Raw genomic sequence first — 15,870 nt, 5'->3', positions numbered from 1 at the left:
GTACAGAGTTCAATTCTCACTGCTCAGTGAAAATGTCCAGGTATAAACTCTTAAGCAGCCACTAACATAAATTCTTTTGATATAGGATAAAGTCGGGCACTTTCAGTTCTGTTTTGTTTTGTTTTTTATCTTTAAATTGTTTTTAGAAGCTTTGTTTATCACTTTGTTATAAAACTCAACGGGACATAAAACAGGTTAGAAAACTCAAAGAATCTGGTTAAACTTACTATCTCACAACTTGGAAAATTTTAATGGCCTTCTTGAGGAAAACTGTATTGGATTTTTGCCTGTATATAGAATGTTCAAAGCCTGGATTTTTGTAGTGTAAGCTGCATAACCTATAGATACTCTATGCTCGTTTAGGGTGCAATACTCTGGATTTATAATGTAGGTTGTATCTCATTTGTACTGTATATATATGTATACCTATATATACGTGTGTGTGTGTGTCTATTTAATGCTTTTATCTCCAGTAGTTTTAATCAGTGACCATGTATAATTTCCCAGCATGTTGTGGTGATGGACTGTGTGGATGTCCGACACAAAGGTCTCGGATTAATGGAAGTTCTTCCTCCCTGGCACTTGTTCCCGTTGACTAGGAGCTGCAGCAGAAAGACAAAGTGATTCCCATTCTAGATGCCGATGTCTCCATCCAAGGTGATGTGTTCAGCTTTCTGTTACCAATGCAAATTTTAAATCTTCTTCTTTAAACTCATCTTATGGATAGCATGGGACTTTTTTAGTGTTTGTAGAATTGAGCAGCCATCACATTTGTCCACATCTAGAACATACTCTGTAGCCCTAAAGATCCAATGCCCTATGACAAATATAAGCTTGTTTCACATCTGCAAAGTGCTGTGTGCATTCTTCTTCTTCAGAAACAGCACATAATTTCCAGTCCCTAAATAAGAACATTTAACAATAATTCTTCCATTTCACTAGAAATTACAAATTATGTATCCTTTCATTCACCAGACTGATGCCTTTTCTGGGTTTCAGGTTGTGAATTGTATTATGCTCCCACTGAACCTCATTCTGGGTCTAGGGTATGGCAACCAATGATCTACTGTTTCTATAAGATTTGCTTTATCTGGACAATCAGAATAAACAGAATGATGAAACACACATATTTTAGAGCCATATTTTCTGGAGCTTCCTGTTTGGGGTTCATTCATGTTGGGATATATTTCAGTAGTTAATTTTCTTGTTTTCCTTCCTCCTTTCACTATATTACACTGATTCACCACATTCTGCTGTTTTTCATTTTACTAACAGATGTCTCTTGGAGTGGTTCTGCTTATGAGCTGCTCTACATAGTGCTACTGTAGCTAGTGTGTGGGAATACCCACTCCTTTTGTTGATGTAACTAGAAGTACAAAGAGATGCAGGCACTTGTTCCCTCTTGGGTTTTGGACATGTACAAGTCAGTGCCAAGCTAGACATGAACTCCTCATTTCATTGCTCTGTGTATCTGCATTTTACCTGTCTGATAACTTTAGAATGGAAAGCTATCTAGTGGTGATCCGTGCTAAATGGTACATTCTTGTGGGAGCTTGGAAGACAGTAATGATAGGAGAAAAGTGGGCATCAGGCTCCTGAGGTTTCGGAAGGGGTGAAAGATTATCAGGACTACGGTGGAGGGCCAGTCATGTAACATATTGCCTTATTTGCTCTCATCAAGCTGTGGCAGAAGCAGCAGCTACGATCGTTAGAACACCAGCACCCCTGAGGTGAAACCCTCTTCCTCACTGGAACAATAGGAACAGCATGTTTCCCCAGGACCAGCACAAGGAGGCTGCCAAGAGGGCCAGTCTAAGATATGAACAGTGCGTGAAGCTGGAGCTGGAGAGCTGAGGTTGCTCAAGCTTTCTGGAGCCTAGAAGATTAAAAACAAAACAACAACAACAACAACAAAAAAAAAAAACAACCCAAATGTTGTAAACTGCGGTACAGAATTTAAATCTACACTGTTGGATTTTTATTTTGCTTAAATGTGATTTGTCATTTGCTATCCCTTGGTTCTTCCCTTTTGAAATAAGAAGCTTGTGTCTAAACACAAACAAACAAACAAACAAACAAAAAAAAAAACAAGAGCTCACTTTTCAAAGACTTTGTGCTTTCAAAGGGTTGTTGAACTGTGTTTGGATTATGAGATTAACAAGAGACCATGGGGATAGGGGATAGAATATTATGGTCTGAAATTGACTAAGGTTATAGGCCGGGGTGATATGGGGTAAACTATGATGATTCGTTTTAAAAGTTAACTTTGATTGTTAACAACCTAAAATATCACATGGAAGAAAGTATCAGTGAGGAAATTTCTAGATCAGATTGGACTGTGGCCATGAACATGGAGGATTGCCTTAATTATTAATTGATGTAGAAAGACACAGCCCATTGTTGGAGGCACCATTCCCTAAGTAGAGCTTCTAGAATTATATAAGACAGATAAAGATGATCATGAAACAAGGAGGCACAGGTACATCCTTGTTCTCTTTTCTTGACTATGTATATGATATGACCTTGGCCTCCTTCCTTGACTTCCCTGATATAGCAGATTAGAGCTGATATTTGAAAGTTAAATAGACCCTTTCTTCACTAAGTTGTTTGGGGTTAAGGGTTTATCATAGACTTTTTTTTTTTTTATCTCTTGCGCTGTGCAACTATGTCTTAAACTTTGCTGGGTCTATTTATATATTCAGAATGAACTTAAAGAAAAAAGTTAAGGCTTGCTGGACTACCTTCAAGAGAAACACGAAACACGCAAACACACTCTTGTATATTCACATACATTGAGCCTTTAAAATAGTGAGAATTGAGCTGGCAAGGTGGAGGGGTTCTCACTGTGTACGCCTAACGGCCTGAGTTCAACCACTGCATTCACAATGAAGCTCGAAGAAGACCGACTCCACAAAGTTGTCCTCTGACCTCCACACAAATGTTGTGGTATATTTGCCTTCACATGCACATCACACTCACACAGAGACAAACATACAAAAATATGTTTACACACATGTTCACACATGCACACTCACACATTGTGCGTTCCAATAGTGAAAAGCAGGCAGCATTACAAATGTCCACCATGCCACAGAGACTTTGTCACTCCAGTTAACTGGGTTTGCCTCTCAGCTCGTATCCACTAAAGGGACCACAGTAATAAAGACTCAGTAATTACGTTATACTGGAGACTTAGACTGATGCCAGACATGGTTAGTTTACTAATCCTCTCACCTTCTTGGCTTGGAAAATATGAGAGGAGGAATAAAGGAGAGGTTGGGGGGGGGAATAAATATGGAAGGACAGGGAAGAGGAAAGTGGTATAATTATATCTTAATTAAAAATTACAAATTTAAAAATAAATGTGGGGGAAAATGTTCTTCAAAAATAAGGAAATCGAAATAGCACTATTTCAGAATCTCAGTAAAGACAGTCTTACTTCCAGTTACATCAAATATATTTAGGGTTCTTCCATGGGGACCCAGCCCTTCCCATGAAGCCCACCTAACTTTGCCCCAAATACCAGTACAAACTGAGTTATGTGGACACAACATGAAAAGGGAGCTGTAAAGGAATGTCTAATATGCAAACAGGGAAATTGGTAATAAATTCTTTTGCCGGAAGTAGAAAGCAGGGAAAACATCTCCACTGAGATCTAAAATGGAACTAAAAAGATGACTGTGACAAACAGATCTGATCTGTGTTGCATTGTCCCCAAACAAGGGCACAGAGACTTAGACACACATCAAGGAACTTGGGCTGTTGAGTGGTATGCTTTGTGCACACAGAAGTGTTGGGTTTACATAAAGGCCCTGGATGAACATGACAGCAGAGAGGTGACAACAAAGATTTTTTGATTGGGTAAGAACAATTGATTCAAAGATCACAACAATAATTCTGGTCACAGGAAGATAGCTAAGGAAAGACACAATCTGTGTTTAATGGATGTGTTTCAGAAAAGGATGAGGGCCCAATTCAAAGCAATGAGAATAGAGACAAGCGGAATGGTGAGGTTAGGACCAAAGTCATTTAACTTGAACTTGGAAGTTAAATACAAGTGAAGAGAGAGTTGGGGACGATGCCAATATTTATAACATAGCCTACCCAGTGGGTGGGAGAATCGTTACAGAATGGGGAGATCCAAGAGGAGGGAGATACTGTTTCACAGTGGTTAAAATCCAGAAGAAGGATAAGGACAGGAACAGAAATAAACCTGAGAAACAAATCATTTTTACTACAAGCTGCATAACTGTAACCAAGAAAATTTGAAAGAGCAATGGAGTGATGTCTCCCAGAGAACCTCCTCCCAGTCCTTCACTCACTATCATGATTTCAGTATCACATGAGCTTTACATTGGGATACATACAAAGGTCCTAACATGGAGATAGAACATGTGATATAGTGGAGAAGCCATGGCTTATGTTAGCTACCTAGTTAACTATGGACAACTTAATGTCTGCAACCCTTTGTTTTGTTATTTGAAAATGGAAATAAGATGCTCTCTCTTTTCTTTCAGTGGCGTGTGAGATTAATGCTCTCTAGCACAATGTGAAGCACGGTGAAAACTACAAAGTGATTTCTATATGACTTGTGTCAGTTTTAATGCATCCATTAGTTTGAAATTAAAAATCATTGATTGGAGTTAATGTCCCAAATATTTGTAGGAAAATGGATTGAAATTCTATTGCAGGATTAATCACGGCACAGGACTGCTCCCCTCCTCCCGTTTAGTTCAATTCCTTGGGGAAGCAAATATTTCCCTTACCCCTCTTAAATCTATGAGGCTACAAATGTAACATAACACACAATATACGTTGTAAAAACAAACCCTCAGACATTTGTCTGGGGCAAAAGAAAAGAACCTGAAAAATGGAAGACATCAAGCATTTTTGCTTAATGTAAGATATTCCCATTATTTCTTCTCTCTTTAATATAGTTCACACTTAGTTGCTCTCTTGAAAACCAATTGTTCCAGAAGCTTCTCTCTCTTCATCTTTAATATGGCTCCTGGTGAAGCTCTCATTTCCATCCAGGCAGCATTATTATGTATTGTACAAAATCGAGCATTAGAGATTAATTACTTGGGAAGAACATCGGGGTGGCCCTGGAGCCTCTTCGGGTAGTACCGAGGCTGCTCACCAGAGCTCTCAAAGGTGAGTAAATTTCTGTAAAAAAGAGCTGTTTCACTGGGTCCACTATGCAAGCAGTGGCTCTGGTTTCTGTGAAACAAAAAAGAATCACCTATAAAAGCACTCAAAGTTAACGGAATGACATCCTCCGAGGTGAGGGAGAGCGTGTGTGACAGGGCACAAGGCAGAGAGCTCTAACAGAAGCCGCCGTTTCCCCACTTCACCAAGCTCCTGTCCCAGCACTTGAGTCAGAGAAAACCCAGAGTGTCCACCGCCTGGTTTCTATTGCTGTCAAGAGAAACGGTGTTACAGCAACTCCTATCAAGGAAAACACTTACTTGGGGTTGGCTTACAGTTTCAGAGGTTCAGTCTGCTACCATCATGGCGGGAAGCATGATGACAGGCAAGCGGAGGTGGTGATGGAGCTGGAGAGAGAGTTCTGCATATTGGTCTGCAGGCAGGAGAAAGAGACATTGAGCCACTAGGCCTGGCTGAAGCTTCTGACACCTCAAAGTCCAACCCCAGTGACACACTTCCTCCAACAAAGCCACACCTACGCCAACAAGGCCACACCTTCTAATAGTTCCACTCCCTATATGGACTTATGGGGGCCATATTTATTGAAACCACCACACAAACTTTCTCCTTGCTGTCTCCATACCAGAAAACTTGGGGGGGGGGTGTTAAATGAATACTAGTATACACTGTGGAGAAGCCCTTAATTATTTTTAATTATTTTTCATTCACTTGATTCATAGTAAGTGGCTACTAAATGCCCTGAAATTGGAAACCAGATGCTTTATAGAATAACTTCTATGAAGACAACAAGAGGTTTATTCTAAAGCACTTGGAGGTCATGGAGAAAAGTAGTAATAATAATTATATGATTATAAAAAAACAAGCATTTATCCCATGTTATTCTGGGCTGGAGTCTATGCAGGTATCTCTCCAGTTTCACAGCATGCTTCAGAGAGTGTGCTACCATCCTATGGTACAGGCAACAGCCAGCCAGCAAGAGACATGCATGATTTCTGTCCTAGCCCAGCTACTCTGGGGCTTGCTCAGTCTCATTTCCTTTACAGATAAAATGGTGTGGCTGGTTTTATTGTAACTTGTTGTACCGTGTTCAGTTTATATCCCTGGGAGGCCTGCTCTTTTGTGAATGCAAAGAGAGGAACGGTGGGTCTAGGGGAGAGAGGGGGTGGCAGGAATGAAATAGGAGGGGTAGAAGAAGAGGAAACTACTGTAAAGAGAGAAGAATAAATAGGAAAAAAATGATGTTGTTTGTGAGCCAAATTGATGGATAAATAAACGAATAAATGTGAAACCCCAATGAATAATGCAGAGAGAGATTTCAGCCGTGCGTGTTACATTTTGGTCTGAGGCAACAGCATGGTCTCTCTTTACCCATCATTCTCAAAATAGTCATATCTTCTTTCAACTAGTGCTAATGCTACATGAGTCCATACTTATTTTTCTTCTAGTTGATGTGTCTGGGTTCTGAAGTGCAGGTCAACTCTTTTTCAGAACATCTTTTCTATTACTTTGGTGCTAAGGAGAAAATAAAGATGGTGAGAGGAAATGACAACATTTAATTGGGTCCCATCATGAGTTTGTATTTTTACCAAGATGCTTTTCCTGGCAACTTTTCTTTATTTGTTTTCATAGTTCTTATGCTCAGTTATTATAAATTTGTATATTTTTTGTGCTGTGGTCATAAACTTAAGATATATCTAGGGGCTGGAGAGATGGTCAGTAGCATTCTCTATGGTGACAGGGGATTCTGGCTTAACTCCTATCCCTCAAGTGGCAGCTTACAACCATCCATGAGACTAGCCCCATAGGGCCCACCACCCTTCTTTGACCTCTTGTGTGTACTGCATGCTCATAATTCAAAGACATACATGCAGGAAAAATAAATAGATAAAGCAAAATGGTAAAAAAAAAAAGTTTAAAAATGAGGAGTGGGTGCCTGAAGGGCTATTCTTTCATAGGATGCCAGCGGCTACTTTGGCCCAGAATAGGCAGGGAGGAGATGAAGGCTGTGAACAGGGCTTCAAGGAGAGTATGAAGGTGGTCACACTGTCATTGTTAATAGTGCTACCCACACCCTTGAAGAAATAATTATCTGCAACTCTTTAATATCCATATTGTTTTCTTGACGTCATTTACTCCCTGGGAATCACTTAAAGTTATGTAGACCTCAAAAGTCAGTTGTGTTTTATTTTTGTTTGTTTGTTTGTCTGTTGTTTTTTTTGTTTTGTTTTTTTGTTTTGTTTTTTTTTTTGTTTTTTGTTTTTGTCTTTAGAACATCTGAGCCAAAAGTAAATACATACGCTGTCATTAACTTTAGGCATGTATTTAGACTACAAGGAAGTTAGAGGTGCAGTTTTCTCTAAACTAAAATGTTTAAATCCGTATTGACCATCTCTCTACACACCTTTGTGTAGGCAGCGATGTATGAAAAAGAAGTAACCCCAATGTCCATATGATAAAACTAATACAAGAAAGTCTTCAAACCTGTTGTACCACTAAAATTTTCCATTAGCATCTAAAAATGTTGTGCAATTGCATTTACTTCAGCATTCAAAAATACACAATTTAAAGGCTTAACTTGTATGACTATATTTAAAGTAAGGTAAAAAACTGTTAAAAACACACTGATAGAATATAAAATATAGAAGTATAAGACAAAAAATATAGAAGTACTAAACTAGATAGTAAAGGTTATTTTTAAATAAATATAAGGTGTTGGGACCATCTGGACCTGTGAGCTTGGAGCAAGCTTGGGAGAATGCTACATAGTCAGTCCTTTGAATTGGACAGCAGATGATGAGATGGAAAATATTCTGTCTGGTGAACAAGACTGGGAAAGCCAAGACTTTCGTAGGTTGCGAAATAGGATTAGAAAGTGTTGCTGAACAAAGCCTCGGGCTAAGTCTTGTAGCAAACAGTAGCCTTGGAGGCAGAAGGCAGATACATTCTTATCGTAAGGAGGTGGTCCAGCACTGTGCTGACTGGATCAATATCATCCCTAGTACTGTCAAGAAAGGTCACTACATGCTTTTGTTTCTGGATTCAGAATTTCCATTCTGGGTAAATATACACTAAAACAAACAAGAAGTAGAAATGGAAAAAAAAAAGTCCTTTAGTGAGCAAGGAAATGTAAACCTACACTACTCTGGGGTCCAACTCACCCCGGTCAGAATGACTGTCGTGAAAACAAGTACCAGCAAAGGCTGATGGAGATGTGGGAAAGAGGAACCTTTCACTCATTACTGGTAAGAATGAAAAGTGGTGTTAACACGATACAATCGGTGAAGATGTTTTTTTATAAGAACTAAGCATAGAATGGCCATATGATCCAGCCACGCCTCTCCTGGGCAGACACCCAAAGGACTCCACATCCAGTGGAAGAGATTTTTGCACATCAAGATTTATTGTTGCTCTTTCCACAACAGCAGGGCTTTGTCACTCTCAAAGTGTGGTGTTCGTACACAATAAAAAAAAAATTTCCCGTTATAAATAAATATAAAGTTCAGGAAACTAGATGGGACTGAAAATGATACTGAATGAAATAACTCAGGCTGAGAAAAGCCAACACTCCCATGATCTCTTTGATGTGCAGATTCTAAATCTTAAATTTTGTATATGAATATTAATGTGGGAGTGAGTGTGGGGAGGGGACAGGAAATGAGAAAGGTTCATGAGATGGGAAGAAGGAGGCTTTAAGAGAAAAAGCAGAAGTGGGGAGGAACAGATGTGATATGAAAGTAGAAAGGAGTTATTGGAGTGGAAGGGTATGAATGGGAGTGGAGGAGAACAACCAACATCAATCGTGTAAAAAAATGTCGTAATGAAACCAGGAAAGTAGGCTGGGGGAATGTCACATGTTCACTGCCACACAAGTCTGAGGACCAGAGCTCAGATACCCCGAACTGGCAAAAGTGACAGCAGGGCATGGTGGCCATCCTGAAATGTCAACATTCTGAAGGTTGAGACAAGTTGGGTACCCAAATTAGCTGCACTGGCAAATTTTAGGTTCAAGAGAGAGACCCTGTCTCAATGAGTCAAGTGGAAAGTAATCCAGAAAGACTCCAGATATTAACTTTGAGTCTCTACATGCAAGTATACATACATGTACAGCCACCCTCATACATGCCAACATTCATGGACACACACACAAAGGATATGCATAGGAACACACACATAGAAGAGAAAAGGTATAAAGGATGCCTAAAGGAAAAAGCCAAAAAAGATGTATAATTGCAAACAAATCTGCAACTATATAAACAGTTCATGCCACTTCAGATATTTTTATTGCTCTCACAACTTCAGCCCATAAGCCTGGCCTATGTCTAGTGCCCACTTTTTGTGTGTGTGTGTCTTTTTTCCCCCTGTGGCCCGTAAAATGTGCCACGCCTACTAGCCTGGCCTACTAGGGAAAGGGAGAATCGTAGCCCTTTTGAAGTAGTATCAAACTGACTAAGGAAAATTAGTCCATGGACTCTAATTTATTGGACCTTCAGATGGGCCTTACTGGCCAGTCTGCATTACACCATCTCCCAGAGTTTCCCTGGTAGACTAACTTCCAGCCCCATATCAGGGTAACCTACTTAGTGACACACCTTTTCTCCACAGCTGCTCCTCACCCACCATCGGCTTTCATCCCCTTCCAGATACACAAACTACGCTCAAAGCCTTTGCTTTGTGCTCTGGTTACTAAGTAGGTAATTAAATCTAATATATAAAAAAATTTCAGGCAGAAAAATAAGCATAAGGAACACAAGTCTTCTCAGGGAGAAACTGTCTGATGGACCATCCTAGCAAAGCTTTAATGTGAATATATTTTCAGTGCCCAAACACAGATGAAAGCCGTGCTCTATGAAAAAATAAAATAAAAGCAAGTGAGAACAGAAGAACTGTTTGGAACAATGAATCAAGACTGAGAAGATCAGAACCAAATCCAGTTAGAAATGCTAGCATGGAGACTTAAAGCTAGTCAAAATTCAGTCTCAAGAGCTACAGCAAAGTTAGCACGGGACAAAGATGAGGAGGGGTCAATTTTGCTAAAAAGGAGCTTTTCTGTAACATAATGTGGAAGGAGAAAGCAGAGCATGCAAAAGCACAATCCCTGCAGCACTGTAGAGTTGCAGGACAAAGACCACACTATACAGATGAAACATTAGAAGAAATGGGAATTTTCTTAATGCTCCGAGATCAAAGCGATTGAAATTATGAAGTAGGACAAATACAAATGTTTGAATACAAAAATCGACAATGCTGATTTCAACTGCAGACTCTAAAAGAAAGAACCGTAGAAGCTGCAGACAGACAGGAGACTGATAATCTGCAAAGGAAAAGGCGCTGGAGCTGATGGCAAACCATTCATCAGAAATAATAGATACCAGATGACAATTAGAAACAGCAAAACACTGAGAATGCTAATTATGACCTCAGATGGTACAAACTAAAGGGCATACAAGGCCATAGTCTCACAGCACCAGCAAGAAATGCTATAGGCATAGTTCATAGGCATAAATATACAAGCAAAATCACAGGTAATTGTGCTTCTTCAAAAGCTTCTTCTGAGAAGATTGGGCCAGATGTGGCTTGAAGCACCATAAAGAGCTAAACTGCCTCTTCACACTTGAACACTTTGTGATGTTTGAAATGTGAGGGTAGACAGTGTGTCAAGGGGCACCCGTAGTCTTTGGTTGGGAAAAAACTCTTAGAGAGAGGGTTTTCAGCAACCAGATAGATTCCATCTTCTGCCGTGCTAATTTAACCAAGTTAGCTCCCTGCAAGACAAACACTGGGGAAAAATTAAGAGTCACCAAGACCATCCTTGAGATCCACTATTCTCTACTATCAACTAATGGGAGAGAGGAGAGGATCTAGGAGGTATTGGGGCAGGAGAAAACATGATCAGGCTATATGGTATGAAAAATTATATTCAATAAAGAAGAATTATAAATACACAAAAATATAAGAAAGCAGTCATTTGCATTTTCCAACTAAATCAGGACAAGCCAGATATCTCACTTTGACTTATATGCCTATTGATAGCCACCTAAATGTACTGAGACTTTCATTGTTTTTTAAGTGTGTTGATCAGCTGGTTAGACCCAGAAAGTAAATAAAATGTAAGCCAAAAGAGGAGCAGAGTACAGGAATCACCCTGATGATGCAGGATCTGCCATGCCTGTGACCCAGTGAGAGTCAGACATCTTATGAGCAGAGGTAGTAAGCCACACAAGTCTGCACTTCCAGTGGAAAGGTTACCGGAAGACAAGTCACGAGGAAGCAGAGAAGAGATGCTGAGTGCACTACTTCAGAACTCAGACTTTGACTTTTACATTACTTAAGGCCTAAATAACGGTGGAAAAATGCTCTGTTTTTTTGTTTTGTTTTGTTTTTCAATGCAACTGGATCTTGTGTCAGAAAAAACAGGCTAAACTCCTGAAATCTGGAAAGTCGCGAATCTATCACCAGGGATGTTTCCTTCATCCGATTTAGTAATAACCAACTCTGTCTTGCTATGTTTCAAACTAAAAATCAAAGTGTATATTTGGGAGGTTTTATGCAGGGTATTTTCATACATCCAAGGCCCAGACTTGGTTATAAAGTGAGTTCCAGGTGAGTTGGGCCTACAAAAAGAGAGCCTATTAAACACACACACACACACACAAATTAAATTCAACTAAATCATAGTTTCTAAAACACTAAGAGGATAAAAGAAAATTGGATAGTAGACCCAAAATATACATTTTTTAAACAAATAGTTACCAAAGAAAGGAAAATATGATTGCTCCTGCAATTATTATGAGACCTACATCAGTATTTTTAATAGCTCCTGTCATTACCCATTTCCTAGCTCATGTGTCCTCATTAAGCACTCTGGCTGGTTAAGACTTTTTAATAATTATTTTGTTTGTTTGGCGTGTTTCAAGAAGACACCCTGCAAGAGTCAGTTTTCTCCCAGTAGAATAAATGTCAATTTTGAGTGGCAGAAACCACAGAAGGCTTCATCTTGATTCTTTTCCATCAAGTTCATAAACAGACTAATCTAGAAACAGTGATAAAAGTTTCTCTAAATATACCAACAGGGCAAGGAAGCAAGGGGGGGGGGTGAACTGCCTGGAATGCATGCCTCCTGATCTGGAATCTGCAATTAGTCTACAGAACGTATGAAAACAGAAAACTATATCTAGCTGCATCTCAAAGATCTATATTTTCTTACAGTATGTAGTACAGTTGCACCTCAGCAGAAAGGCACGATGAAGATAACACAAGTTAGCTGTAGAGAGTAGAAATACAAGAAAAATGAAGATAGCTACATTAAGGAAACACACAAGCACCCATGGTCAAGAAAACTAAGACAGAAAAAAAAATAACGAACATAAGAGTAAAGAGGAGACAATTAAATAATGTGAGGCTTTAAAGGAGTCTGTGAAAACGTAGGATAACTTTACAGCAGTGCTGGAGCTGAGTCTAGGGTCTCACAGATGTTGAGCAAGTACTTTGCCCCTGGGCTACAAACCTATCCTATCTCAAGTTCCCAAACATTAACATACAGAACAGCTTTCTGGAAGGCAACACTATCTTGATACATTTGTTAATAAGGGTGATAGTATTTTCAAATTAACATCCCTAGCTTATTACGGATGGCTGAAACTAATAGATAAAAAGTCTACATCGATATATTCTATTAGAAAATGTTTATTTAAAATTGAATCCTGAATAAATCTGAAAAAAAAAGAAACTCAAAACTCCTGTATTTCTAGCTACTAAAATCAGTCTTAGTTCAAAGCTGTGCATTTTATATGCACCACTTACATTTTCATCCTTCATAAAACAAAATACACTGAAAGTGTAGAATGCTACTAAAAACAGTTTTCCAAGTTTAATTGGCAGGAAGATGTGTCTAGAATACATTTAGTTATTTGTGCATACAAAATGACTTATAATGACCTAAACTAGACATAATTTTTCAGTCTTTTTCTTCATTACATATCTGAATGCTAACACTGATATTTTTATTGTATCACAAGCAAATTCCTTTTATGAACAAAGAAATTGTATAGATGAATGTTCAAAAATTATAAGCTTCAGTTGAGTGTGGTGACTCATGTTTATGAGTTCAAGACCAGACATGAAACATTGGTATTCAGGCAAGCAAGCAAAAAGAAGGAAGGAAGGAAAGAAAAAAGGAAGGAAGGAAGGAAGGAAGGAAGGAAGGAAGGAAGGAAGGAAGGGAAAGAAAAATTATTACAATGTTAAAAATTAAGATAATTCAGCACATAAGACATAATAATAAAAAGGGATGATAATTTGACAGTTATAACAAAATGATAAAAGTTGATATTTAGAATTTTTAAAATTTAGCAGATAATCTTTTCATAGCTAAATAATTCTCTTTAGCACTTGGATGGAGAGAATCCAGCCCTCTTCACTGCTGTGTGATGTTATTCTTCAGTGATGGCAAGATAAATTAAAATATATAAAAATGTTAAGTATGCAAACTCTACAAGGTTGGTATTATCACAGATAAACTAATTTTCAACCCAGTAATTGCAGAGCAATGCACAGGCCGAATTAAAAACTGAACAGCAAATTTCTGGGATATGAAATCAATTTCATTTCTTTATATAAATTGCAAAGAATTAAAACAAAAATTGTGAAACAGAAACTATTTATGATCACATAACAATATAAAGAACTAACGGATAAATAGTGCTAAATATGGGCAAAACCTCAATAATGAAAGCACAAGGTTTATTGAAAGAAAGCCTACATGTGGAGAGAAATACAGTGTTCTGAGATTATAGCACTTAAAGTCTGGAAGATGTCAACTCTCTCTACATTGATCTAGAGATTCAATTTAATCCCAATCAAAACGCTAGTAAGGTGTTCTAGGGAGTGAGGGAGGACTAGCCAGAGAAGAGGTGGGATACTTTAAGGCTCATCTAAAATGAACAAGAAAAGGTGAGGATAAAATGGCGCAGTGATCTCAAAGCAAACTTGGAAGAATGTGTCTCATCAAGGATCCATCTCTGGAATAATACTGTTCTATTTACAATAGTGCAGTACTTCTGCAAGACTGTGCCAATGAAGCAGAGCAACACAATGTTTAAGTGAGATGGAGCTAAAAACATCTGATTTCTGGTTGGATTAGTACTGGGGTGATTTCGGGGAATACACGATATTGGGATAAATTGTTATCTGTATCGAGAAAAAAAGTTCTACTCCTTTATCATTCAACAGCTAAGATCAACTCTGGGTGGACTGAAAATTACATTCTGAAAGCAAAACTGGATTGTCTCTCGTCCTGAGGAGGCCTGTGGAGCACCTGAGTAGCTCTCAGTTTGGAGGTTTTTCTGCTCCCTTCCCAGCTGCCTGGCCCACCTAGGACACAACCAGCAGAGGAACCACCAGGCCTGTTAACACCAGAGTCAACCAGATGGCTATAGGCCAGTAGAAGAACACAAGCAACAAAAGTCAGGGCCATAAGACACCACCGGAAACCAGCAGTCCTACCACAGGAAGCCCTGGAAATACTATCATACCTGAAGCACAAGAAAAAGATTTTAAATCTGAAATTATGAAAACGATAGAGGCATTAAAGAAAAAAAGATAAAGCTCTCAAGGTAACACAGAAATATACATTTAAACATATGGAAGAAGTGAACAAATTCCTTAAAGAAATTAAAGAATTGCAGGAAACCACAATCAAATAAGAGAAATAAATTAATAAAACTATTCAAGGCCTAAAAAATTGGAGCAAGAAACAATAAAGAAAACACAATCTAAAACAAACAAACCTCAATCTGAGACAATCTTGCAGATGGAAGCCTCAGGAATAGAACAGGAACTATAGATACAAGCATCACCAACAGAATACAAGAGATGGAAGAGAGCATCCAAGGGATAGAAGATACGACTGAAGAAACTGATACATCAGTCAAAGAAAATATTAAATCTGAAAAGGTACTGACATAAAACATTCAAGCAATCTGGGGCACTGTGAAAAGACCAAACCTAAGAATAATAGGAATAGAAGAAGGAGAAGACTCCAAGCTCCAAGGCCCAGAAAAATATTTTCAACAAACATAGAAAAAAACTTCCCCAACCTAAAGAAAGAGAGGCCAGTACACATATAAGAAGTTTACAGAACATCAAGTAAATTGGACCAGAAAAGAAAATCACTCTGCCACATAATATTTAAAGCATTAAATATGTAGGACAAAGAAAGTATTAAAAGCTGCAAGGGCCAAATCACATATAAAGGCAAACCTATCAGAAATTACATTTGACTTCTCATCAGAAACTCTAAGAACCAGAAGGGCCTGGATAAATATTTACAGACACAAAGAGACTAAAGATGTCAACCCAACTACTATACCCAGCAAAAGAAAAAAAAATTAATCATCATAACAGGAGAAAATAAGATATGGCATGACAAAAAAAAATTTAAACACTACCTATCCACAAACGAGCCTTACAGAAGATACTAGAAGGAAAACTCCATCCCAAGGAGGCCAGTTACATCCAGGGAAACACAGGGAATAAATAACCCCACATCAGCAACCAAAAGAAGAGAATCACACACACTCTACCACCACCAACATCAAAATAACAGGAAGTAACAACAACTGGTCACTAATATCTCTCAACATTAATGACATCAACTCCACAGTAAAAAGACAGATTAACAGAATGGATATGAAAACAGGACCC

Source organism: Meriones unguiculatus, chromosome 18 (assembly GCF_030254825.1).
Source record: "Meriones unguiculatus strain TT.TT164.6M chromosome 18, Bangor_MerUng_6.1, whole genome shotgun sequence".
Taxonomy (NCBI): domain Eukaryota; kingdom Metazoa; phylum Chordata; class Mammalia; order Rodentia; family Muridae; genus Meriones; species Meriones unguiculatus.
Note: the sequence above shows the minus strand (reverse complement) of the source record.